We start from the raw sequence: 26044 nt of genomic DNA on the forward strand, positions 1-26044 counted from the left end.
GCCTTCATGTTCGGAACACGTCCCGACCTGGTCTGGTTTCTACGGTGACTCGTCCTTTTTGTACTTTGGTCTTCACGTGCTTGTGACTTGTGTCACGTGATACATGTACATTGTATAATATTATGCTCTGTACTGTGGTCCCGCCCCTACAGTTTTGTGAGTCAGCGACCCAGCATCATTCTATGCACAGGGCCAGGGATCATGTACAGTCGTGTACATGTAAATACGTCGTTCCCATGTCTACGTACGAAGTTGCCATGGTCACCCTTGGAGGGCATGGCCATGTACATGATTGTACTGATGCAGCAAGAAGGATGTGTCTGATCCCTGGCACTAGTAGCAGCCTAATCGGAAGGGTACTGGGTTCGAATCCCGCTCGTGGATCCTTCCTTTGCAACAGGCATGATGTGTTTGACTCTTACAAACCATCCCTGTGCATGGCCACCGACATCGATGTACGGTGCTTAAATTAACAGCACATCCATCATCAGTCGTAGTTTCTGCTTTTTTTGCAGTTTCTTCTTTCACAAACAGACGCCTATGCGGCTCGCATTGTTTGGTCTTCCGATTTAAAAGGAGTATGTACCTTGTACATATTTTTATCTTTGTAACTAGAACTAACGAATAATGCAATGGCTGCTCGCAATACAGTAATGACAGCAAGTCTGGATGGGAGAATGATGTGATACAAGTGCCTGTCATTTCCAGCATTCGTGCATTGATATCATGCGCATAATGAAAATGCCCATGCCAATCACCTGTACTGTAGCAGGTGATTCCTGTCAAGCTCCCGTTCTATTTGAGCGGCTTGCAAGTCATCGCGACATTATCTGTTCACTGCAGGTAATGCACCCTAGAAAGACTGGGAAATCCCATTAACTGTTAGTGACCTTGCCCTTCAATGATAGCTCGCTCTGGTGCTTTCTCCTTTGGTATTAGCTTTATTCCAAGCAATACATGGCTGGCGCTGCCAATGACCACTTTGCGTGCCGATTTCAGGGTTTATAGCCAACCACGGCTAGCAAGAAAAAAAAGAAAAAAAGAAGTCGAAAATCATATTTTATCACTTTGGCGTTCTCTATAATATTCTCTATGTCAACATTAATTTTGTTCGTGAGTACTACATACATGTACATGTACAGTAGCTTCCTGAGGAGAGTTGTACGGAAGCTAGTTTGAGGCACTTTATTTTTTCATCATTCCATTCTTCCGTCACATACATGTACATGTACATGTACATGTATTTTCCGCCATACTGGTATACATGATTATATTCCACCATAGCTCTTACTTTGTCCTTTACCAGTTCCCCATCATTCGCTCGAGGCATTGCCAATATAGACTTTGTTTCAATGCCGGTTCAGCTAGTTTTTGTTCGAAAAGAAAAGGAAAAGAAGTTCTTAGTATACAATCATGTAGCTGGCCTAGACCACGATGTGGTCGTGGCTGATGGTGACACTTCTTGTTTCTCCTTCTTCTTGTTCACTACGACAAACGTCCTATTGGTTGCCGTGGCCATGTATGCATGTATGTAGCGTGTGATCTGGGCAGTAGTCGTAAATTGTGGCTGACCTTTCTTTGCGGGATATTGGTACTAGTTGCGCGGATATCCTACTATCATTGACAAGAATCTTGTTCAAATGCGTGGATCCACTCAAAAACAATTTCCTCATTTCTATTCATATCAATTCACACACCGGTTCTTACTTTCCCTCAAAGGCCCGTCTCGGCTTCTCCCTGTCAAGTAACATGTCTTTCCTTGCTTCGTTGCTTCCGAGTAACTTTGAGAATGCACTGGTCCGTGCAAGAAGGCAGCACTGGCTGTACGAAGGAAAGTAGAATAGACCAACAGTCACGTTTAGTCGTAAGATGCTGGGAAAATATTGGGACTTTTTGCTACGATCCCAAGAGATTGGACTTCGCAGCAGCCTAAATCAAAGCCATATACATGCGTACATATACTGTAGTTGGTTTCGGTACCTACTCTTGCAATGCATTAATTTTATGCATAAGATTCTTACCTTTCCAATTAATTCCTGTGGTTCGATATACTAGCCGGCTACAGTGCTTTCGCTGCTGTGCAAGAGCTTTTTAATCTAAAAGGTTTCGAGGCAAGCCACGTGTGCGCAGTTTCGATCCAACATTAGCTAGTGTAGAAGCGGCCCACTAGTACTGTATACCAAAGAAAGCCCAATACAGCATTATACATTGCGGAAGGATACTGCAGTTGGGCCTTTCAACCTACAACGTTCTGCCAATGAGCGCGGGACCTCCTTCCATCGGCGGGCTCCGGGGTTGTAGGGGGGGGGGGGGGGGCGAGGGGAGGGGGGCGGTGTAAGACAGAGAAAGAAAGAAAATTCACGTACTCAGAGGACCAAATCAGGGTCATTTGGATTAGAGCTATTGTATTCTCGTGTAGTGCCTATAGGCGGTCGAAAGGGATTTGCTTCAGCAGAGTTGCTTGTTGTTGTTGTTTGGCTTTATTTAAAGTGGAGTTCCAAAACAGGCCTAAACCTAATGACAATGGTCCCACTGATAATAAGAGAAAAGAAAAATATATAATAATAAGCGGACAAACAGAACCAAGAAGAAGATACAGCTGTAGTTAGATAACTAATATGAGCACGGCAGCAGGGGAAAAAAGTCACAAGCACGGCAACCGGGAAGAAAGGAGTGAGTGAGTGAGAGAGAGAGAGAGAGAGAGAGAGAGAGAGAGAGAGAGAGAGGGAGAGAGAGGGAGAGAGAGAGAGGTAGTGAAGCAGATGAGTTCATCCTAGTTGACGGTACTGCCTAACAGAAAGGCCAGGCTTAGCGATTTGAAAGTGGAGCGCTTTCTTTCGAGGCGTGCTGTGTCTGGGAGCTGGTTCCACAGGATAGCTCCAGCATGGCTAATGCGCTTAGCTGAGGATGCAGTGGGGGAGACAGGAATGATGAATAACTTGCTGCTCCCTCCTGGTGTTCGGAGAGAGGGACTACGGGTGAAAAAGCTTGCAAACAGAGTACTTGAAGATTTGTTCAGGCAGCGCCAAATGAATACAAGAATGTGCATGTGGGTGTATATGCTGAGGGTATGGGCATTCATGCGTTCAAGTAAGGGAGCCGTGTGAGTGCGAGGGGCTGCTCTGCACACCGAGCGAGCCGCACGTTTGAGTCTGGTAGACTATCGAGCCACATTCGGTGGAGAGACACAGGTACCTCAGCACGGTTGGACGGGAAACGTTCAAGCCAAGGACTTCGACAGGTCTCTTCTTGTAGTAATAATGAACCTGGTCTATTATGGGTCGAATCGTTCATTTGACAGCCGCATGATTGTCACCCGGCCAACGGTTGTCCCCCACATGTGATCCCTCCAAGCAGCAGTAGAACTAGTGAGCGTGGTAGGCCAAACTACCGGTAGCTAAGAAGGCGTATGCAGTCCGAGAGTATAGGCAGGTCCTTTTCCCAGATCTCGCAACGGTGCTAGCCACCGATTCCACCTCTCCGGCACTACCATCGTGAAGACGGACCAGCGAATGTCGGACTCCTCTTCTAGGTAAGTGTGTGCTAGCCTAGGACCGTTATGCAGTGCCATGTGTCGCCTTCCGTGCCGCAGAGGCGTGAGCCACCCCCTGACCTCCCTCCCCGGCCTTCCAAGTTGAAATAGTATTACTACTTGTGTTGTCGCTATGTCGCTATGTCGCTATGTCGCTATGTCGCTATGTCGCTATGTCGCTATGTCGCTATTATTGTCGCTATTAATAGAATTGTCCTCTAAAGTTTAGCACCATAGATGTGTGTGGTGAGATTCTAGCTTGCCTTTGGTTGAGTTTGTAAAGGTTTCGGATGTATGAGTGTTTTTCGCGGCGACGTCTTCACAGTGGCCAATCGACTGGCTCAGCAGCAAATGAATGAAGGCGTGAGGCGAGATGAACGGGGCCCGCGCAACGCCGCGCTCCCGCTGTGCTTAGTATAATAATAATAATAATAATCTTTATTTCAGGATTACCCAAAGGCTGACGCCTATCGGGGGGATCTCCTATTTGTGTATCTACAACGAACATTGCAGTTCACTGTAGGTCAGTTCACTGTAGGTCAGTCTGTAGATCAGTTCACTGTAGGTCAGTCTGTAGATCAGTTCACTGTAGGTCAGTCTGTAGATCAGTTCACTGTAGGTCAGTCTGTAGATCAGTTCACTGTAGGTCAGTCTGTAGATCAGTTCACTGTAGGTCAGTCTGTAGATCAGTTCACTGTAGGTCAGTCTGTAGATCAGTTCACTGTAGGTCAGTCTGTAGATCAGTTCACTGTAGGTCAGTCTGTAGATCAGTTCACTGTAGGTCAGTCTGTAGATCAGTTCACTGTAGGTCAGTCTGTAGATCAGTTCACTGTAGGTCAGTCTGTAGATCAGTTCACTGTAGGTCAGTCTGTAGATCAGTTCACTGTAGATCAGTCTGTAGATCAGTTCACTGTAGATCGCTTCGTCTGGGATAAATCGCTGGAGAGGATCACCCTGCTACCGACCAGCCACCTGCTCATGGCGATCGAATGGATGAGACACTACCCTGATCTCGCTTGAAAGTTTCTGTCGAAGTCGAAGAGCTGTGTAATGGCTCTGAAATATGTGCACATGGGCAGGAAGGCCTAGCCGTGCAGAACACAATACATGTGGTGGGACTCTACTTCACTACAATCTACATGCACGACCGTGAAGAGTGACTAAGATTGAATCGCGGCTGATGTGCTACTATCCAGTCTTCCTACGTGCACATAGTCATTGTACGTGCACGTGCTCAGTTCGAGAGACTGTTAAGAAGCTAGTGTCAGGCTGGTGAGTTCCAAGCTGACTCATTCCGAGTCGCCCATGAGTCATGACCGTGAAGGCAAGATAGAACGACATGTTCAAATCAATGCAAATTGCTAGGACGAGAAGTCGCGTCAAAGATCCATTCTGCAAAAATGAACCCGCTGTTCTGGTACCACTGCGAATCTGAACCCTGGTACGGAGAATGTTTCAATCGGGAAACGAATCATGGTGTTAGCTTTGCGGAATCTGGTTCACGCAGAGTGCCACCGTAACATTCATTGTCATGAGAGTATCTCTATGGAAACGGTTCACTCCCATTCGATCATGATGTATGGCACGTTCGGCTTCAGCACGGATTTTGCCTTACCAGCCTGGTGCGGTACCACGCAGCAGCGTAAGGTGAAACTCCAAGATACATGTACGTGGATGTAGAGGAGAGTGATAGCCTCTCGCTTTCCTCCTAGCTCCCAGCTTCCATCTTCACCTTTCTGCCACTGGATGCTGGTGTGTTTAGCACATGCACTAGCGCGACAGAAGCACATGAACAGGGCGTGGAGTGAAAGGAGAGGAGGCTCGACTTGTGAAATAGAGTGAGGAGATGCTCGCAACGGGTCTGGAATCGGAATTTATGCAACCACGCTTGTGGGCAAAAGCGGATGAGTCACGTGTATGCTTTCACAAACCATGGTTGACATTGAAGTTCGCACTTTCCTTTTGAAGGGGGTGAGAAACGCCCACGTCCTGCTGGGCTAAACCTTTTTAGATTGTGTCAAGGAGCTAAATATTACTCAAGGCAGGAGATGAGGCTGCCCACTAGGTCCGTGGTTGCCTTCTCTGAGAAGGGTTTTTCGTGACGGTCTTCAGTCAGATTACATCACTGAATGGTAAACACAGATGATCAAGGTATTAAACAAGATGAAACGAAATGAATGTGCAAAGCTTGTATGTACATCAAGATTCAGTAGTGACGAACGTAGTAAAATCTGTAGTGCGAAAGAACACATTTGCACAGGCAAGGTTCTACAATATTGGTGTGCACGGTCAAGTCAACGTGGAAGAGGTGGACTTGAAGGTGATAGCGAGGATGATTTTTTATTTTATTTTTTTGATTCCCACCCTCCAACCCGGCAAATATTTAGATTTTGATAAAAACGATTCAAAGCCTCTCCATTATTTTGTAATACTTCTAAATATAAGAATAATAATTTATTTATTTATTACATCTCAAGACTCGGTGGAAACACCGGCCAATGTTATGAGAGTGGGTGATTGCCAACCACGGCGATAAATAAAATAAGGGGAGGGAAAAAGAAAGAGTAGCAAAATGAACAGCAACAACAACTCCGTAAAGAAAGATAATGTCAAATAAAAACAGTGAAAAACACAGAGACGCAAAGGACATGTGGATGATGAGCTATTTATGTCGTAGTAAATAAGGGGCGGCACGGATCTTAAACAGGCGGAGTGAGGTCAGGTCCTTAACTTCTCTGGGTAGAGTGAGCCAAACAGAAAAAGCAATACAGAGAGGGGAGCGCAAAAGAGTGGATGAGTTACACTTAGGAAATAAGAGCGAGTTTCTAGTTCTTAGAGAAGAGAACCAATTAAAACACATGAGATGAGGTGGGCACAACTCAAGCTTAATAGAATGGACAAGAGAAGCCAGGTGTGCGCTGCGTCCATGTGATAACGGGGTTGTGTGAGCGATTTTATAAAGGGCGGATGATGAGAGCATGTGGGGTTGACGGAGGAGAATTTTAAGGATTTTCTTGTGGTGTATTTCAAGCTTTGCAGCAGCGGAAGAGGATAATCCAACCCAAGAAGTATCAGCATAATCAAATATTGGGCGAAGGTAGGCTAAATAAAAAAGAAGCTTGCAAGAAAGTGGGAGGTAGGAGCAGTGGGGGGAGAGAATTCCTAAGGATTTACTTGATTTTTTACAGATATATTCGATGTGGGGTACCCAAGAGAGTGCAGAGTCAATCACAATGCCAAGGTGTTTGTGAGAGTACACTATGTCAATAATAATAATATAATTAAATATACTTTCACACAAAAAAGGCTCGGTGCAGCACTAATCACGGTAGGGGAACCCGACCCTCCACCATCGCCAACTCACGAAGCATCTGAACTGGACGGTGACGGGCCGACTGAGCACTCCGGACACACAATACAGCGGAACGTAGCAACGTGAAAGACACCCGACAGCGATAATATCCCATCAACGACGAAAAGCTACCTCCCGAAGATTGAAGATAGCGAGGATGATGATGACGATAACCACCATGATGGTGGAGATGAAGAGGAGGTTGGTGATTTGATGATGAAGAGGTCTGCTGTGTTTTTAAGCATTTGTTGTGCAGTGAACCGTGTCGTTTGTCGTTTGAAGAATCGGGGGTTTAGCATTGTTTGTGTCGCTCGTAACTTCTACCAGTTACAAGTCTTAGAAGCTGTGTACATACGCACGCACAAACCAGGCTTACCTGGATGCACTCAGAAGGAATATGTTACAGCACTCACACTCTTCCTTAGCACTCATGGGTACCGTGGTTGTGTATAATTAGAGAGGTTTTGCATTCCGATATTCGTTTGGGCGTTCGGTGGTCATTTGTCGAACATCACAAGTCGAATCTAAGAGCGAAAATTTGTTTTGCAAATCGATTATATCCCGGGCTCCTTTTTTGCTGATTCCAGCAAACCTTTCAAACAAAGACTCGAGGGCCAACTGTACCTCCTCATTTCCCGGAGACCCACGCAGGAGCGGATTTGTACCGCCTCTCAGTTGCCTCAGAAGAACCCAATCCATGGCCAAGTCAAATTGGATGCATATCGCCTTGCGCCGACAGATGTTGGCGAGGACACTCTGACAGAAGAGAGGAGCAACACAATGGAGAGGAGAAATCAGAAGTAGGTGACGATGCTGACGTCGACGAAGACGTCTAGCGCTTGCGAAGTCATGACGAGATGATAATAATATCGCAATAATACTAATAGTACACACAGCTCGCATCTTCCCTGAATCTGTTAGACAGGAGCAGAGTCGACGCATCTGTCAAGCGTGTCAAGCCAAGTTAGTATATCTCCTGTAGCCTGGAGAGCGCTCTCCACGGAGAGATCCGCAGCCTTCAGTCTTCGTGCCGAATCGTATCTATCCACCGCAATGGTGGAGGGCCACGTGGTTTTTTTATATCGCTTGTATTGATGCCTGATTTGATGGATGGCTCCAGTGCTTAGAACGAGGCGAATTCCAAACCCTTTCGCACCACATGGCCAAACCACAGCAGCCTGCGTCGCCGGGATATGGAACTAAGTGGAGATTGTTTTTGTTTTGTGTATAAGTTGCTAGTGGTGATGCGCTGCGGGTAGACAATCTGCAGCAGTACGCGTCGCTTCCTCCGCTGCCATTAAATTTTGTCCGGTTTGTCGTTCAGCAATGGGGACAGAGTCCACAATCGGCAATTGTACAGAAGGATCGGCATAATGAGGCACATACTGAGTCGGGATTGAAAGGAATGCCGTTTCCAAGAAATCGAACCATGGCGAGATAAGAAACCGTTTTGAAAAAAAAGCACGCTCTTCTACAAGAAAATTCTTCCGAAAAATACTTTCGGCAAATTGCGCTTTTTCCGAACAAGCATGCCGAATCTTCGAGTGCATTTTCCAACTCGCTGTCGCGTGCCGAATCTTTTGCCGAATTTCGGAATGCAAACCGTCTCTAGGAGGTATAACATTTTTCATTATGGTGAAGAAAGGGAAAGGACAAAATGTTACGAGTTATCACAAACTGTCCACCAACGTAACCAGATCTTATACCGTCAGCGTCAGCGAGTGCAAAAGTTTGTCATGACTCGTAACATTTTGTCCTTTTCCTTTCTTCGTCATAATCACATGTATATTGGCTCACCATCCGAGTTCAATTTTTCATTATGTAACAGATTGAGTACATTATGCATTCCTCGGGTCTGTCGAGGCCAACCTGAAGTTTCTTTTTGGCCGTCTGGATTTATCCTACCGGGGCTTCAGTTGACAAAATAGTAGCGTCATGGAAGGTCGGCAAGGCCTGTTGAAGCGAGCCCAATTCGTGGGGATTGGATGAAATTTGTAAATTACATGTACATGTATGTGAATGTTGACGTCCTCCAGGTCAGTCATCATGTGTATGACCCTAAAGTCCATAAAGCAATGTTACAAAAGTGGTAAGCCTCGAAGTTCCGAACTCATAGTGGTGATACGTGGTTGGGAAATGGCTGTTGTATTCGATATGTTCATTCGTTTATCAGCAGTGTTCAACAGCGACTATAGTCGAGGAGCAAGGGTGGCCAATGACTCCCATTTCCAATCTTTGCCTTGCTGTTGGTCACTTTGGCACTCGTTCCTGCCACTCCTGTGTCGATAGAACGTTTCACAAGGATATTATTATACTGATGAGCTTCCTAGGAGGGCGATTGCAGCTAGTGAGACGAATTTTGAATATTATTATCAGCACAGTTTCTTAATATTCGTACCACCTACGTATCACGGTATGTAGCCGAGATGTGGTCGATTCAAATGCGGTTTTCCGTTGCAATACATGTACATGTATATGTACAAGACTTATAGTACAATCATGTAACGTTACATGTACATTGTACATGATTGTACAGTTTGTTTCACTTGTGTCCGTCTTTTCTAATTGTCCGCAAACTCCAACGCAGCCACTTACACGATTAGGAAACTTCACTTCTCAACTCCAAAAACACTCTTTTCACTGCCATATTCATTACCCTCATGATGGGCCAGGCCCGAAAATGTGGTGTAATGTATATCTGAATTTTAATTTTAATCACAGTGAAGAGACCGTTTTTGGTCATTTGGAGTTGAGAAGTGAAGTTTCCTCAATGTACGTGGTTTTAACATTGTGTAAATACACGTTTGACCTTGGTCATCCCTGATCATCTGTGTTTCCCATTCAATGATTCATTGATGTAATCTGACTGAAGACCGTCGCGAGAAAACGTTCCCAGAGAAACCAAACCGTTCCATTTTCATTGATGATGTGTGTATAGTGACTGCGCATTTTTTTTACTATTCATTGCGTTTCCTACAATAGCGTGCCAGTCGCTCTATTAAAACTGACAAAAGTAGAAGTAATTAGTTTGCATGTACATGTAATTGCGTGTAGGCGAGTTGACAACAATACATGTGTACATGTACATGTACATGAATTATCAATCACAACCAGCTGAGGCAATTTCACTTGGACCAGGCCACCATCAAGCCTGAGATACCAGGGTGGCATAAACAAAAGTTGTCGATTGACAATACTCCAGCGTGGTCCAGTACAAAGTACTGACAAGTGCTTGCGAAATATTCCTGCTATTTGTGTGCATCCTTTTACGGTTCAAGTGATCATTGCTGCAGTATTGGATCGGGTGGCAGGAACAGGAAATGCTTTTCCCCAGTGAATTCAATAATCGTGACTATGATGTCATTGTTGACTCAGCCTGTCATCCTGCAATCAGGTTTTACTTTCCTTGTGGTCAACCGAACAGCAGCAGCTGATTTCTTTTTTGTCTTGATCACCGCCACAGCCAACAGGCACACTGGTGGGGAACATGACCGGAGTTTCCTTGGCGGCGGTTGGTGGATCAGTACTAGGGGCGGCAGTGCCTGCCTTTTCTCCAGAATTAAAGCCTCCTTTTATGAGTCAGTGACCCGCTGTTCGTTCCGTTCGTGGACGTTCGGCACACACGTACTAGTCTTTACATGTATGGTCAATGACGCAAAACTACATGACATAGTACATTGTATACATGTACCCCGACTCGTACGGTACAGTTTTACTTCGAAGTGATAGAACGAAACACCTTTTGGACAGGGCAAAGCCGCGACGGCAGTGACATGAAGTCAAGCATGCCCCATTCGTGTTGGTTCCGTGCGCTGGTCATGCATTCCCTGGAATAGCAATAGCCGCACCGACAGTGGAAGGCACCCCTGGCCTGGGCAGGTTTGAACGGATTGAGTCTCAGAGCTTCGGCGTGTGCACGCAAAGTTAATTGGTCGCCGGCCCTGTCGTACTGAAAGGATCACGTTTGGCAAGTAAGCTTGCATCCTGCGCAGTTACGACCTGCTAAGGACTACACTGCAGACTGCAGATTTCCAAGTTACAATCCGGTAAGATTCCGCGGAGACGTGGTGACATATCGATGATGTCTGCAACGTCTTCGGAAGTTGGCAATTCTTGTCCGCCGTCAAAATTGGTAAGTTTTCTGTGGACTGTTTGTCCTTACCGATGCCCGAGATGACAGTCAATTATTATTGTTCGTCTACCGGGCTTTTTCGTTTTTATTCTCGCCAACTAGTGAATGCCAAATGAGGTGTTGGTACTTCTGAAGTAGTTTCGTGGAATACATGTTCATAGTTTGACAGCAGCATGACACAAGGCGGAGGACACCGCGTTCGGAAACAGCGACCTTTCTGCAATCATCCACACGGTTGGTAGAGCCTCGGTCTGTTGAGACCATCTGAACCGTATGGGTCCTGGACCCGGTTCCGACCCTCTTTATTCTAGGGTGTCCTCCGTCTTGTTTCATGCTGCTATCAAACTATGAACACATGTACATGTATACCAGTATGATCGTTCCGGATCGTGGACGAGATGGTGTTCACATGAATACAATAACTATTTAAGATGTTCATTAGTTTGAGGATTATGTAAGCAAGCGGTTCGGGAATAACAAAATTTAATGTAATAATTCTCTCAGCCTAGAGGACAAACTGTGTGGCAACCATTCTTTCTTTCTTTTTAACACGCAGATTGTTCGCTTGGTTGCGATATTAGTTTGAGGGAGTTGCAAATTTTAGTTGAAATGTTCATTTCTATTACTGTACATGTAGGTCGCTGTACACTCCGTGCTCCGCTGGCGGAACACGGTCGAGAGAGAGCTACAATGTACATTGTACATGTACATGTCCGTAGATAGAATGAATGAACGTTTTTATGTGATCGTGCCAAGAAAACAACGCGATACGAACCTGCAAGTAGGTCGTGACAGGCGGTTGACAAGTGACGGCTCCGCATTAGCGAGTGGCATGTGCACGTGGCATTTGCTCACGTTCGTGCCACACACATGAAAAAGAGTTCGTCTTGCCACTCTTGGCATGACGGCGTTGATTTCAATCATGGTCCAATCCCCCTCTAGCACGTGGTAGTGGGTGGCGAGATTTGTTGACAAAGTGTTGTACTGAAAGGAAAGACGGCGGAGAACGCCATTATTTTGCCAACTGGATGGCTGCAAGTTTGGTCGGAACGTCACACCGTCACAAGATTTAGCAGGTGATAAAGCAAAATTTCACAGCTCGCGTGTGACTCAGTTTTCCGCAGCCGCAGGAACCCCATCAGCCTCTAAGATCAAGGCTCAAGGGCGATACTATCTACGACAGTTGACAATTCCGAGAAAGAGGAGCAAATCCTTGCTATTTTTTCCATTCCTTCAAATCGTGAATCTTTTACAGGATTCCCTGTTAGTCGACTTGATATCGGAAGCGTCCAGAACCCTCACCACAGCGGCAACTGCTCTGGCAGGTTGGCTGAAGTCCCGAGGCCTCATCTTGAACGCCACCAAGAGCCAGGTTCTGACTATCTCTCCCCAGCAGCATGTACAGGAAGTAACAGTCAAAAGCGGCGACTGTCTCCTCCCCTCAGCGTCTTCTGTGCGCTACCTCGGCGTTCACCTTGACAATCGCCTAGATTGGGACACCCATGTAAACTATGTGGCCACCAAGGTTGCCAAGAAAATTGGCGCCTTGCGGCGGGCACGCCGAAGCCTATCAAGACGCTCTCGTCAGGTGTATGTGAAGGCGGTCATAATGCCCGACCTGCTTTTGGCTCCTGCTGCTTTTCATCCGCAATGCGAGAGGGTCAACTGAAACGACTGCAAACCGCGCAAAACAGAGCCATCCGCTGTATCGATGGCAACCCGCCCCGGACAGCCATGCAGCCGCTGCTCACTGCTCACTCCCTGTACCGTGTCAGCGAGCTCTACAGGCAGAAAAATTAATATTGATCACCATCTGGCGGTGCATCCACGCCCGCACCAGCCCTGTGCTCGCCCAGCTTCTGACCCCGGCACAAGGCACCCCTACCCGCCATCAGCAGTCAAATGGCCTACTAAGCCAGGCAAACCGTAGCCGCCGCGGTCAGCGGAGATTTTCTGTTGCTGGTGCTCTGCTGTGGAACGCTCTCCCTGGTGAGGACCGCACAAGTACCCGGCTACCTGAGTTTAAGCATGCATGTGTACCATACGCCTGTAGGGAGTAGTTCGAGTTGCTGCTGATCGCTCTGCTCTCCCTCCCCGTGCAGTTCAGTAATCCTCACGTAGTATCACAGATACATCGTATTCTCTCTCTCCCCCCGTTTACTCGCAGTTATTAGTATCCTATTCTCTTACTATGTGCTTCCATAGCTTTTACTATGTTCTTCCATAGCCACTTCTAGGCTAAGCCTTCGCCGTCATTTTATTGGGTCGTCATCCCGTTTGAATGTGCGAAGTGAAATAAAATCCAACCAACCAACATATCAAAAGTATGAACGCTCCCCAAGTTCTTGCTGATGAGGAAAGTATGTCTCGTGGATGGAAAAGTATGTCCGCCATATTTGTGAAAATATCACTGAAAATTGGTTTTCAATTACTTCGAAGTACCAATGTACTATGCGTATGGTATTTACGGACAGCATTAAACACTGTCTTCATCGTTCGCAGATTCATTACAACAGCCACCATGGTGCAGTACACACCGTCTGAGCCTGTATTACCTATCCACAAAATATGACGATGTACACATCATTTTATTGATAGTGGCATGATTTCCCATCAAACTCCGAGGGGTACACCAGAGCTGGTGCATAGAGCTGCCGAAGAGTTGAGAGCGTGCCGAGCCACAGGAATAAGCCCGGTTTAAAACATATCCATGTATTGAGCGAAGTTTACTAAGCCTTGGATATTATGGCAATTATGCAGGCATGTAAGTACTTGGAGATGGTTGTCTCTGGGCGTCTGCTAATGGTAGCAGATGCCTTTCCGTGTTCAAGTGTTTGCATACGGACAGCTGCTAACCTGCCACCAGACCAGGTGCATGCCACTGGTGCCCAAACAAAGAGGCAAAGCAACCACTGACTCCCAGTATGGCAAGCAACACCAGAACTGCAGTGGACACGGACGCTAGGACCAGCCTATCCTGTGTCATGACCGGGGAGTGGGCCAGACATACTCTCAGGATTCTACAATTCCAGGTTCTTTACGGAAATATACCAGGAGTCCAGACACCCATTCCTCACCCTCAACACACAGGAAGACCGAAGCTTAATTAACTCTAGGACCAAGTTCCAAGCTCAAAAAACAGAGAAGCAACAACAACAACCAGCGATCGACGCAAAGCATCGAGCTATACTGCAAGTACTAGTAGCGTGCACGGAGCGAAGCGAGCAAGCAGCCAGCCAGCAAATCATAAATGGTGAGAGGTTTCACAACACGACGATCGACGAGACACATCGACGCCACGGCGGCAAACACTTGGCAAAGACACATGTAGGAGCAGACGGAATACAACACAGGTAATGACATTGTAGCAACACACGGATACGACACCTGCACTAAGTCTCCTGTTGGTGAACTCTATCACACTGACACCCGAATCCTAGTACGGTACAGTCCGACCTCACTTATCTGGTCCTCTTTTATCCGGATCCCTCTCCACCAGGAAGAATATCGTTGCTTACCGATTTACAGCATATGCCATGCATACACTAAAACCTGCCAAGGCGACCACTCGGCTAAGGCGACCACCTGTCCCAGAAGACCACTGCAGCCAGGACCAAGGCCAGGGAGTGCTGTTTCCAAGTCAAATGGCACTGCCACTGGATGGGGACAAAACCTGGTTACAGAGACCACACTTTGAAGGTCCCTTGAGCGGTCGTCTTAGACAGGTTTCACTGTACATGTACATACAGTATAGTTGTTCGATTACTAAGTATCCAGTTCCCTCGCCAATCCCGGTATTTTTGTGGAAAACGGGTGTGTTCGGTTAAGCGAGGTCTGACTGTAGCGATGAACGGCAGCTGGCTTGGGCTTGTGGAATAACAAAATTGACTTTTGACTTCGAACATCAAGCGTGTAGATGTCACGCTGAGTGTGCATGTGACTGAGGCACAGGACACACGGTACCGGTACGTGTATCACAACTTACTTGCAGCAAGCAAAAGGCGAGGTGCTCCACTGGCGCACGCCTATCCGGTTTCAAACAAAAGCTGCTTTTATAACAGCAGCTCCGGGCCGTAGACCTACGTGTACGTGTCGTTTGGCATCGTGATACGGAAGTACATGTACCGATTCCCGCACTAAAACTCGACCATCGATCCTCGGGCGGATTGGGTGCAGAGGACACAGAGAAAGTCGGAAGCTGAGCAAAGCTGAACGTGTAAATCTCTGATTTGAACAATGTCGTTTCCATTATGCTCGCCTTCTGAACATCTCCTGGAACCGAACCGTCACTCAGTCAATGCGCACTGCACTTCGCAGCACCTGGACCCAACTAAACAGACGTCTTCGTCTACTAGTACTGGCAGTAGTTACATGTACATTGTAGCTATAGTCGTTGCAATCCTTTCAGGTCTCCTCGCTGGAGCTCAGAGAGAGAGAGGTACTGGCCCAACCGATTATGATGAAGACAGCAAAGCATTTTTAAACGGGCTAAAGGTGTCAAAGTTGGAGTGCTCTAACTGTGAATGAACGCAGAGAGCTGCGCATGAGAGCAAATGACTTTGACACTACCCAGAAAGAGCACCAAACCAAGCCGAGTACGAGTGTAGTACTCAATCTCCGGACAGCTAAGTCGTTGATACGTGGTCTCTCTCTCTCTCACACTCGCTTTCTCTAGTATTGCTGTACTACATGTACATGTAGATGTACATGTGATTGTTAGTAGTCAAGTGGTGTGCTTCACTGTCCGAAGGGTGCTCAATGCCCATGTAGGGCAGAGCCTTGTACACAAGAGAGAGAGTTTGGAAGCTTTGTTACAACTCTGAGTTTCACGTATTACTACGAACATCAGGCAACCTGCCTGATGTTGCCTGATGATCGTAGTACATGTAATACGTGAAACTCAGAGTTGTAACAAAGCTTCCAAACTCTCTCTTGCATGTGATTGTTAGACATTACAGTAGCAGTAACCAGGTACTATCTGCTGTCATTACACAAAGAACTTTATTGAAAAGTCTCAGATGATCCAGAGGGGAATAAGAGCAGCAGAAACAGTAATTTGAGAAATATCCATGGATGTGAGCAATAGACCGTGCCTATACTGGACAGGCTATTATTAGCCCACAGGAGATGCAGACTGTAAGTATTGAAAAAGAAATATAAATAAAAACTCGGATGTTGAGCCAATAGTAATATGGAAAGAGAGAAGGACCTACATGTATAAGTTAGTTACATGTACTAGTAATGACTAACAGTCCACCAGGTCGTCGAATGTCATATGCTCCTGTAGTAGCTCACACTGTACCCCATCGTGACCCCATCCCCCTGCAATGTGTTGGTGTCCTTACTTGCTAGACTGATTTTATATGATTCTGGACTGATTTGAATCATATTATCTTTCTTATTGGCCATGGGCCATCGTGGAAATAAAGAATAATGTCTCAATATCCTTGTCAGTTTTGACTTTTGTGCCTCATTGTCCCACTATCTGACTGTACATTATCTCATTACCTTGGTGGACTGTTAGTCATACATGTACATTTACTGTAACTACAGTCAACTTCGCTAATAACGACATCGGATATAACGACAATTCGCGAATAACGACAGAATTTCCATGCCCAGAGCAAAGTCCCATCCCACTGTAATACATATAATGAGACTTCGGGTATAACGACACTTCGCGAATAAGGACACCTTTTTGATGCCCCGCCGAGTGTCGTTATAAGCGAAGTTGACTGTAGTAACTTTAATATACATGTAGGTCCTTCTCTCTTTCCAAATATAAATAATACGAACTTAGAAGTTGCGACTTCGGCGGTAATAGTCATGAAGTCAAAAAGCGTGTGTTCCTAGTTGGAACAATCAACTTCACAAATATAAATAAATAAAAAAGAAAACAAGTTTAAGGATGGCAATAAACAGAGAAGCGTTATTTCCCGAACGTTTTATTGTATTTTTGTATTTTATTTTATTTACCGTAACGGGCGTAAGGATTTCCCAAAGGCTTTGGGCCTGTAGGCTGTCGAGGGGATCTCCTGCAAGAAGAATGAAATGACAACTTTACATGTACATGTATGTAGAGGGAGCAGTTAATCGAGGATAGGCTAAGGAAATAGATCGAGGCATACAACATCTGGTAATTAAAGAGTTGGGATACCGTCAGTGTAATGAATATATCGGCGAAAATGCTGATAGAGAGAATGCTTGAATTCGGGGAGGCTGGTTATAGAGGTAAGAGAAGGCGGTAGGCAATTAGCATTGCAGCTTTGTTGGAAAAGAGGGAAGAAAAACGCACACCGTTTTAATTGATGTTAAGTTTGTTTGATCTTCCTGGACTTGAAGACAGTGAAAGGTGAAAATGTTGGAGGTGTTCTGGAGATATATGTAGGACTCAGTATAGAGTCCATGCACTATATGATGTCCAGCACCCTATATAGAGTCCATTGGTCCAAAATCCACTATACAGAGTCCAAAAGTCCACTCAGTTTTGATCAGCTTCATCCTGCCGCGCAATCCCCTATAAGGAGTACACTTTTTCTACAAGTCCCCTATTCACAGTCCAGGGCAGGGGTCCATTTTATCCAGTCACGCCGTCCTGTGTGTTGTGCCCGAAACTTCGCGAAAGAGAACAAACACATTTTCAGTTTTGCTTGCCTCGTGGCAGCGCATTCCTTTCTTCACTTCAGCCATGGCTGCCAGTTCTGCTGTGCAGTTGCTGACAGTAATCTGTCTAGAGGTAACCAAGGAGGATAAGGAGACGTTCAAAATCAAATCTGGAAAGCGTCTTGTGGTTCTCTGAAGACGTTTCATCAGTGCGCGGGATGAAAGCAGAAATTGCAGAACGAGAAAAGTTCAGCACAGGTCAAATCTGACGAGTCAGGTACACTGACACTCTCTTTCGTTCGACGCCACAAGGATCCCCTGTTTGGCTGGCCATTGCTGCCAGTAAGACGTTTGAATGGTTTCATCAGAGCGAGGGATGAAAGCAGAAACGGAGAAAGAGAAAAGTTCAGCACAGTTCCAATCTGACGAGTCAGATATACTGACACTCTCTTTCGTTCGACGCCACAAGGATACCCCTGTTTGACTGGACAAGAGCTGCCTGTACCACCGTGTCAAAAGGCTGTCCAACTACATGGCAGGACGATGACCATGATGACTGAGGTAAGGAAGCTTTTACTCGTTTCGATTGGTCTGTTGTTCTGTCGTTATGCTTGAATTTTTTTCCCATTTTCAAGGAGCGTTTGTTTGATGTTGCTTGAATGAATGCCCTAAAAGTAATCAACCACTTCGTAATGTCCTCAAGGACTGCAAGGACTTTGCATCAATCGTATACGATCGTCCAGCTATCATCAATTATTATAATTATTTCATGAGAAATGCAGTTTTATCCCTGTGATAATTATGTGGAACTCCACGACACTCTTCCTCTAGTATGATGCCAAATACAATTATGGGATCCACAAACGCAGTGCCAGTGTACTAGTAGTAGTAGGAGGATTGCTTGTATGCCGATGACAAGAAAAAGCTTCTCAAGATGATACTTGTATTCCCTGAAGTAACCGTTTTGATGTCAGGAACATGACATTGTGTCAGTGAAACTGCCTCGTGACAACAAATCATTGCATTTCCATCTTGGGGAAGACTGACTGACGGCAACGCTGTACAGATTGTTCAAATCATCTCATTTCAATTTAGTTGCAGTGAAGTGAAACACTGTGTACACTACATGTATGTTGGTGTGTCTGTGCGTCTTGAGTGTGCACAAACGATCTTATTCCTCGTATTACTAATAGATTATTGTCCCCACCGTCACCTGTTCACAGGTCTTTGAGTGGATTGATTTTCATTGAACATCACATTCGTTGAGAACTTGGTAGTTGTGTGCTCCCATGCATCATTACGGTAATAAGCGTATCCTTGTGCTATCTATTTGTTGCAGGTGTGCTGATCTTCAGAAGCTTGCGGAACTGAGTGCTGCTGAACATTTGCATGGCCATGAGCAATGGTGAAGCTTGCTATTGCACTCTCAGCATGTGCTAGTATTATGCTGACCACTGCACTATGTTACTCTCTTACACTACTACGTGTATGTTAACGTGAGTGTACCCGTCCCTGTATGCATTCGTTTCGTATAATTATTTGTTATCCTTCTTGACTTTACGTGTTAATGGGTGGACGTTTGCATGGCTGTTGGAGTTGCGTGTGTATTGTGTCTCTACTCTTTTCTTGGTGTTTTCTTGGCGTTGTGTAAGTTTGTGTGTGTGTGTGTGTGTGTGTGTGTGTGTGTGTGTGTGCGCTCGCGCGCGCAATAATTTGAAAACAAATAATTAATCCTGGGCTCTCCATTATTCTCTTTCGATTCTTGTCTTTTTCTAGGTATTTTCTTGGCGTTGTGTGGGTGTGTGCATGTGTGTGTGCGTGCACAATAATTTGGCAACACTACATGATTGAGATATTGTAATTTGCAGCGTCTGCGAAGAGACCACTTGATTTGAGGATGGTGTTTGTAGGCTTTTTCATGTAATGAAGTGGCTGCAGTGGCGCCTCAATACATATTTTTTTATCTTGAGAAGTGAATGATGTGAAGGAGTAAAGGGAGAGGCCGTTTTCTGGTTAATATTCACTGCTTACAGCAGATCCTATGTCTAATTTCGAACTTGATAGGGGATGCCTAATTGGCTGGACTTCAAGGGAGTGTTGTCCACATAAAGACTCTTTAATCTTTATAGTTCTTTTCAAAGTTTGGACTCCGTACAGTTGATTTTGGACCAATGGACTCTATATAGGGGTGAAGCCAATTGGCTGGACTCTATACAGGGAGTGATGTCCATCTAAACTTTGAGCTCACAGTTGATTCCAAGTTTGGACTCTGTACAGTGGATTTTGGACCAATGGACTCTATATAGGGGTTGGACATCATATAGGGGCTGGACGCTCTACTGAGTCCAACATATATGTATAAGTTTAAATAGAGTAACAAGAGCTGATACTTGTCTGCGAAAGTGCAAGGACTCTAAGTAACAAAGGGCATTTAACTGGGATTTCGTTTCGCATCTATCTACATTGACCTTTTTACATAGCAAATACTTCCTAGCTACTCTGGCTTGTAAAATATTTTAAAAACGCTCCAGCTCAGCTTTGGTGATGGCATAGGACCAGGCCGAGGTGGCGTGTTCCAGGGCGGGTCTGACAAAACTTTTATATTATTGAGATGTCACAAACAAATTCTAGAAAAAGTGGTGATGGACAAAGAAAATAACTATGATGGGAAACGTAATGTGAAGAACAATAATGCGAACGATGAAAAATATAAAAATGCATTGAACTAAACAAAAAAGAAATAAAAATAAAAATTCCAAGCAAGTCCAACAATTTTTTTGAAGAACTTGCTGCTATTGTTGGTGCCAATCTACACTGCGAAGGCGACATTGATCTTAAAGTGATGATCGCGTACCATGACGCAAATATGAAGCCCTCCAGCCTCGAAAACAAGTGACAAACCACTTGATGAGTAGGAACGAGGTGGAGGTTCTCAAATGGGACATTACCAGTGAGTAGGTCAGTGAGTTGGCATCACTAGTACTTCTTAACGGTAGTGTCAGTGGCTACTGACCGCTCCTCGCACGAGCAACTCCATTCTTCACCGTCCGACGTGTGGAACCAACTGAGCATCTCTATCGGCAGTGGCAGGAAACCTTGTCGCCAAACCGTGTTTTACTTCAACTTACTTCAAGTTCAAGGCCGCCGCACCCGACTTTCCGTGAACAACCTCGATTTTTCAACTTTTCGTTGCCCAGATGCAGAGCCCGCTGGGTGCATGATTGTGTAGATCTACAGTGCTAGTGCTTCAAGCTCTAAAACGCTAACCTACACGAAGGATAAGAACAAAACGACTAAACATAGTCATCTGAACATAATTTTTTTAGAACAAAGCTAGGCTGCGCCTTGACTTGATCTTGAGCCACTAGCACTGAGCTCGCTGCTGCGTTCTTTTATTTGCACCGATCTCACTGTACTCTGTCTGTAGTCTGTAGTGTAGCGCGTAGTATGAAAGCCTCCTGGACCTTGTTGAAGATGACAACTAACACTGAGCTGTACTAGTACTATAGTACTAGTAGTTACTGTCATGATCCAGGCATGTTTATTGCACGTATTCGTGAGTGCTTTCCCAGGGAATTCCCCCTTCTCTCCACCTGTTTACTGCTGGCTCTCCCTGACCAGCCTAGCCTACAACTAACTGATTACTTACTTAAACTCTTTACAACTGCCGTTGAAGTTAGTTACTTAGTTGAACTGGACTGTCATGCCCAGTATTTTGTGCAGTGCTGGCCGGGCCATGGTGCTGGGTCGTAGATCTACTCGTACTCGTACTTTCGTAGTCAGGATGTCTACAGCTGACCGGCCTTGTGTTGGTTGTGACCCGACTGCACTGCACTGGGCATTCCCAACAACTCCTAGATCCTTTGGCAAGGCACATAGTCATTACATCATTATCAGCGCAGCACAGCGACCGATCGCGATCGGGACTGGTGACTACGGGAGTACGGGTCCGGTCCGCGATCCCAACTCAACAGACAACAGTAGCCATGCTCAGCTTCTAGCTCAGCTTCTACCACAACAAGCTACATTGTAAGTACTTTCATTCACCATGTCAAAACGCTAGCGTTCATAACGCTAGCGTTATGAACGCTAGCGTTATGAACTACTGTAGTCTAGAGTCTACTGTAAAAACGAGCTGGCGCACGGCCAGGAGCAGAAGGCTTCAGGGTCCATACTCTGGCCGAGTCTGGACCAATGCATAGTCCAGTGTGGCAGTGATCGGAGTGGCGACTGCCAAGTAAACAACTAGAGACGAATGCTATGCAGTTGGCGAGCCTGCTGATACTGAGCAACGAAGTTACGGCTCCGTGCCGCCAACGCACCACTCGCTCCAATGCGTAACAGTTGTGCAGACTCAGTTGAGTAGAATATGCATTGCCGTCCACAGCTGCATCGCATTCAAAGCAACCACAAAGCCACATGTACACGTACAGTAACTAATTCAAAACAGAGAAACGCGGGTCGATAAGCTTCTGACTCAACGGCAGAGAAGCCTGTCTTCTCTCTGGAACAGACTAGACGTCGACACACACAAATTCCATTTGAGACAAAGTGAGAAAGGTCATAAAGCCTCTCAGGACGCTAGCTGTCGTCGGGAATGCGTGTGCGCGGAAAGGTTGATGCTGGCATCCCCGCTAACACGACAGAACAAAGAGCTGTGAGCCAAATGAAGCTACGGTAAGAATGATTAACGTTGAGAAAATGCGAACCACTGCTGTCACAACAGCTTTCAGCCTATTCAGGTACTAAGCACCTCGCTAGCGCCCAGCCTTAGAAAGCTAGATAGGAGTCGAGGAGCGAGCAGAGAGAGAGGTGGATGTCGGGTGATTATCTGGCCATTCTCGTGTCGACATCTGTGCGCACAGATCACTGCTGGCTCGTGATCTGATGTCATGATGGCATTGATGCACACCTGACGATATACCAGTATTCATTGACTAGTGCATTGTGGTAGTAGTGATGTGCGATCGCGGGGTAGATCTACTATGAACTTTCACCTTTGCCTTTGTTTTACCGGTAGTTGCACTCCCCTCTTGTAGAACTCGATTGTTCGAAGTAAAGTTCCCCGTCAACGCGTCCTCCGCATTTTGTACTCGACTGTTGCGGGACATGTGCTCAGATCGCGTGGTCACGAGTTAGTGCCTTTGCATGTTGCCAGTGATAAACCTCGTGGACGGACAAGAAAGCATTCAAACACTATTGCTATTCACCAACGAATGACTCATTGGCACCTTCGATTGTTAGGCGTGATTTCCAACAAGCAGCTCCAAGAAAAGGCTGAATACTATTACAGTATTACTATTAGTATTACGAATGATCTCATCTCAGAACTGAACCTAACTAGCTCTCTCTTCAGCCTAGTAGTAGAGGGAAAGAAAGCGTTGAAGACAAAGTACAATGTTACACTAACACCACACAGCAATCGTTCGTTGTCAGTCTTTGACAATTTATTTCTGGTACAGTATTTTTTACGGAAGACGTTTTAGTAATCTCTGCCGGCGCTAGCGCAGCGTCTATCTATCCTAGGGTATGCAGAGCGTTTTTTATACGGAGGATTAGCAAGACGAAATTCGTGTTCGCGTTCGCAACATTTTTCAGGTCGCGAACTGGATTGCGAACTTTCGCAGTTTTCGTTCGGAAAAGTAGTCGGAACACGAATCGCGGATTCGTGTCAGAGCAGTCATAAATTTACCACGCTGTACCTGTACATCGTGCCAACGTCATGCATGTGCGAATTCTGTTTGCTAATCCTTCTCATAACGCGAATTCCGTCACCGAGTTCGACTTTCCTTGGAGTGCGAACGCGAACGCGAATTTCGTCTTGCTAATCCTCCGTTATGTTGTACAGTCAATTCAAGTAATTATTAGTTGTAGTAAAAAAAGTCTAGTCGTGATAGCAAAAAACTGTTTCTACTAATTAATTTTTGTACAAATCAATGGTCCATTCAAAAGCGCAAACAAAATAATGCATCCGATTATTGCATAATAGGAGATTCCTGATACCAATATCGGCTGTTGCTCAAGCGACGGGCGAACTCTAGCTACTGCTGGTAGTCCCTTCAGATCGGCTTGTTCCGCTACCAGGAAAATCGCCATCGATTTACTAGACAGCGCCCCCTCTTCTTCGAGCGGAACGGAATATCCATCGCTAGAAAAGAGCAAGAGCACAAAGCCTAAGGCAGTTGATTGCCTTGTGCTCCTGGACGTTCGTGCCAAGCACAGGCGCTCCCGTAAGTAGCTCGATTTCATAGCCCATTCGTGTCAGTGCAGTCTATGGGGCTGTTTGAGCGATAGGTTGCTCGGGAAAGACAGTACTACTAGTACTACTACTAGTTCTACTTCTAGTCGTGATAGCGGCCACTAGTAGGCACTACGGCACTACTGACCGGGCGGGAGAATGCTGCTGCAGTGCTGGCCGGTCGTTGCCCTATGCTCTGTACAACCGTAGCTGTAGGCGGCAGCCTGGTGAACATTACAGTTCCGCTGTGTGGCTGGGGGATACTGTACCCGGGGAAAACAACTGAGATACACGCGTACATGCCTGGCAGTGATACCTGCCAGGTGAAGTAGTGAAACAAGTGTTGCTCTCAGCTCAGGTGTTGGGCATTTTAATTGTACTGCTGTTATGCTCGTGTGAGCGCACATCGTATCACCGCAAAGAGAATGTTATTGTTGGTGATTGGGAAAATCCCTGTGATGCAGCTCGAATTTTTTTTCAATGCAGCCTCTTGTGTCTTATTGGTAAAGGCCGATTCACAATACAACTGCGGCGTGACATGCGATTTGCGATAGTTGCGACAAGAAACTGCTCGTCGCAACCTGTCGCGTACAGTCGCAAGGCACCTGTCGCAGCAGTCGAAGAAAGTTCAACTTTTGCGACATGTGACACGCGACAAGCGCACATGGAGTACAGTTTCTACCCTGGGTGCACGCGCAGTGGACATGCATAGTACTACCAGTGCATAAGGATGTCGCAAGCGTGAAAACGATTGTGAACCGTGTGTCGCTGTCGCAGCTCGTCGCAGGTGCCGCATGTCGCGTCGCAAGAAGTTGTACTAGTATTGTGAATCGCCGTTAGTACTGCTGTTAGTAGAATATGACTGTTGCTCTCTTTTGCTGGCCGTTGACGATGTTATTCCGGGTGCTGGCGTCTTTTGACGAAGTCCACTCAACGTGAAGTAGTATTGTACATGGCATCCAGACACTATTCCTTGTGGCTGAAATGATGGTCGGCTCCAAAGGGCACGCGGTCTGATAACTCTAACCTCGTGTAGCCTGATTTTGAGTTGCAAGACTCGTATCGTGTGCACACTGTGCACGCAGTGTTCGTGGTGTTTGCTGATCTGTCTTAGACCAGATCGAGACTTCACGCTCGGTGCGTGTGTACGGTAGTGGACTTTGTTTGCTGAAAGTTAAGATGTTTTTTTTTAAAGAAATCGTGGGAACTCTTTAGAAAATTCTTCGGCACTCAGTCTTTTTCACCCTTGCCTTGCTCCTTGACCCATGTGGGTGGTGGCGTTCCTACGGGTGCCGAAACTCAGCCTAACTAGTCTGACACGAACTGTGATTTAATTTTTTAGCACTTGGTCCCTAAGGAGTTGGTGATGTTACTGTGAATGCAGAAAGAGTCACTCTCAGTCAGACTCTGACCTCCCCCCCCCCCCGAACCGGAGAATTTATGTTATTAGGGGCCGGCACTCACTCGATGCAGTGGTACTCTGTAATGCTACGTGTGCTGGTTATTTAGATTTTTTGCAGTTGCCTAACAATTGTTAGAATAAAATCAATCAGAGTCGTACGCAACAAGAGGGAGGTACGACAATTTGTTCTCCATGATGACTATTGGAAACAGACCGCTGTTCACAATTTCTCCCTCCAATATTGGTATTTGGGCGGTTTGGAAATTGTATCACTTCGCGTTTTCACTGAGCAGCTGCGTTGAGTAAATGCTATCACCGTGTTCGATTGAGCGCTTTGAACTCGGATGCCTGTCCTCACGCAAGGTTATACCGTGGAGTGGCCGACATTTCCTTTGAAGATATCGCAGGGGGTATGATTTCGGACATCACACGCCGACTTTCCGAGTGTGTTTGGTCAACACTTTCGAGGACGACACTTTGTTTCTCTCTCATCTTGTTACTTCTCGCTTTGAGGAAAGGAAGCGAGACTTGCAGGCCGGCCCGATTATTTATTGAGTTTGAATGCACGGAAATGCATGCATTCTCAGCAGTTGACATAACGTGGACATCAGCATAAGCACATAGTACTGTAGTTGGGAGCCATGGTTCATTGTGGATTTTGTAGCGGGTCAATGGAATGCTAAATGATTTGCATGCAAACTGGCTTGAATACTCACCAACACAGGGGGAATTACCAGTTATCCTTGCCTGCAGTTTGTCATGGGGATTTCCCCTGGGCATTGATA

General features: G+C 46.0%; 1 protein-coding gene across 3 annotated transcripts in view; it reads left to right on the top strand.

Annotated features, from left to right (window-relative positions):
* LOC135830136 (TNF receptor-associated factor 5-like) overlaps positions 1 to 26044 on the top strand; it is a 97284-nt gene that overhangs the window by 32539 nt on the left and 38701 nt on the right. The window contains exon 1 of one of the 3 annotated variants that reach the window (XM_065342528.1): positions 3413 to 3532. The exons of 1 other annotated variant lie outside the window; for it this stretch is intronic. The gene's annotated coding sequence lies outside the window, so the exon portion shown is untranslated. Of the gene's footprint in view, positions 1 to 3412; positions 3533 to 22169; positions 22297 to 26044 lie in introns of those variants that run through there. One more of the 3 variants, XM_065342529.1, reaches the window with a different exon arrangement.

The sequence above is a fragment of the Sycon ciliatum genome, chromosome 13, assembly GCF_964019385.1.
Source record: "Sycon ciliatum chromosome 13, ocSycCili1.1, whole genome shotgun sequence".
In the NCBI taxonomy this organism is placed as follows: domain Eukaryota; kingdom Metazoa; phylum Porifera; class Calcarea; order Leucosolenida; family Sycettidae; genus Sycon; species Sycon ciliatum.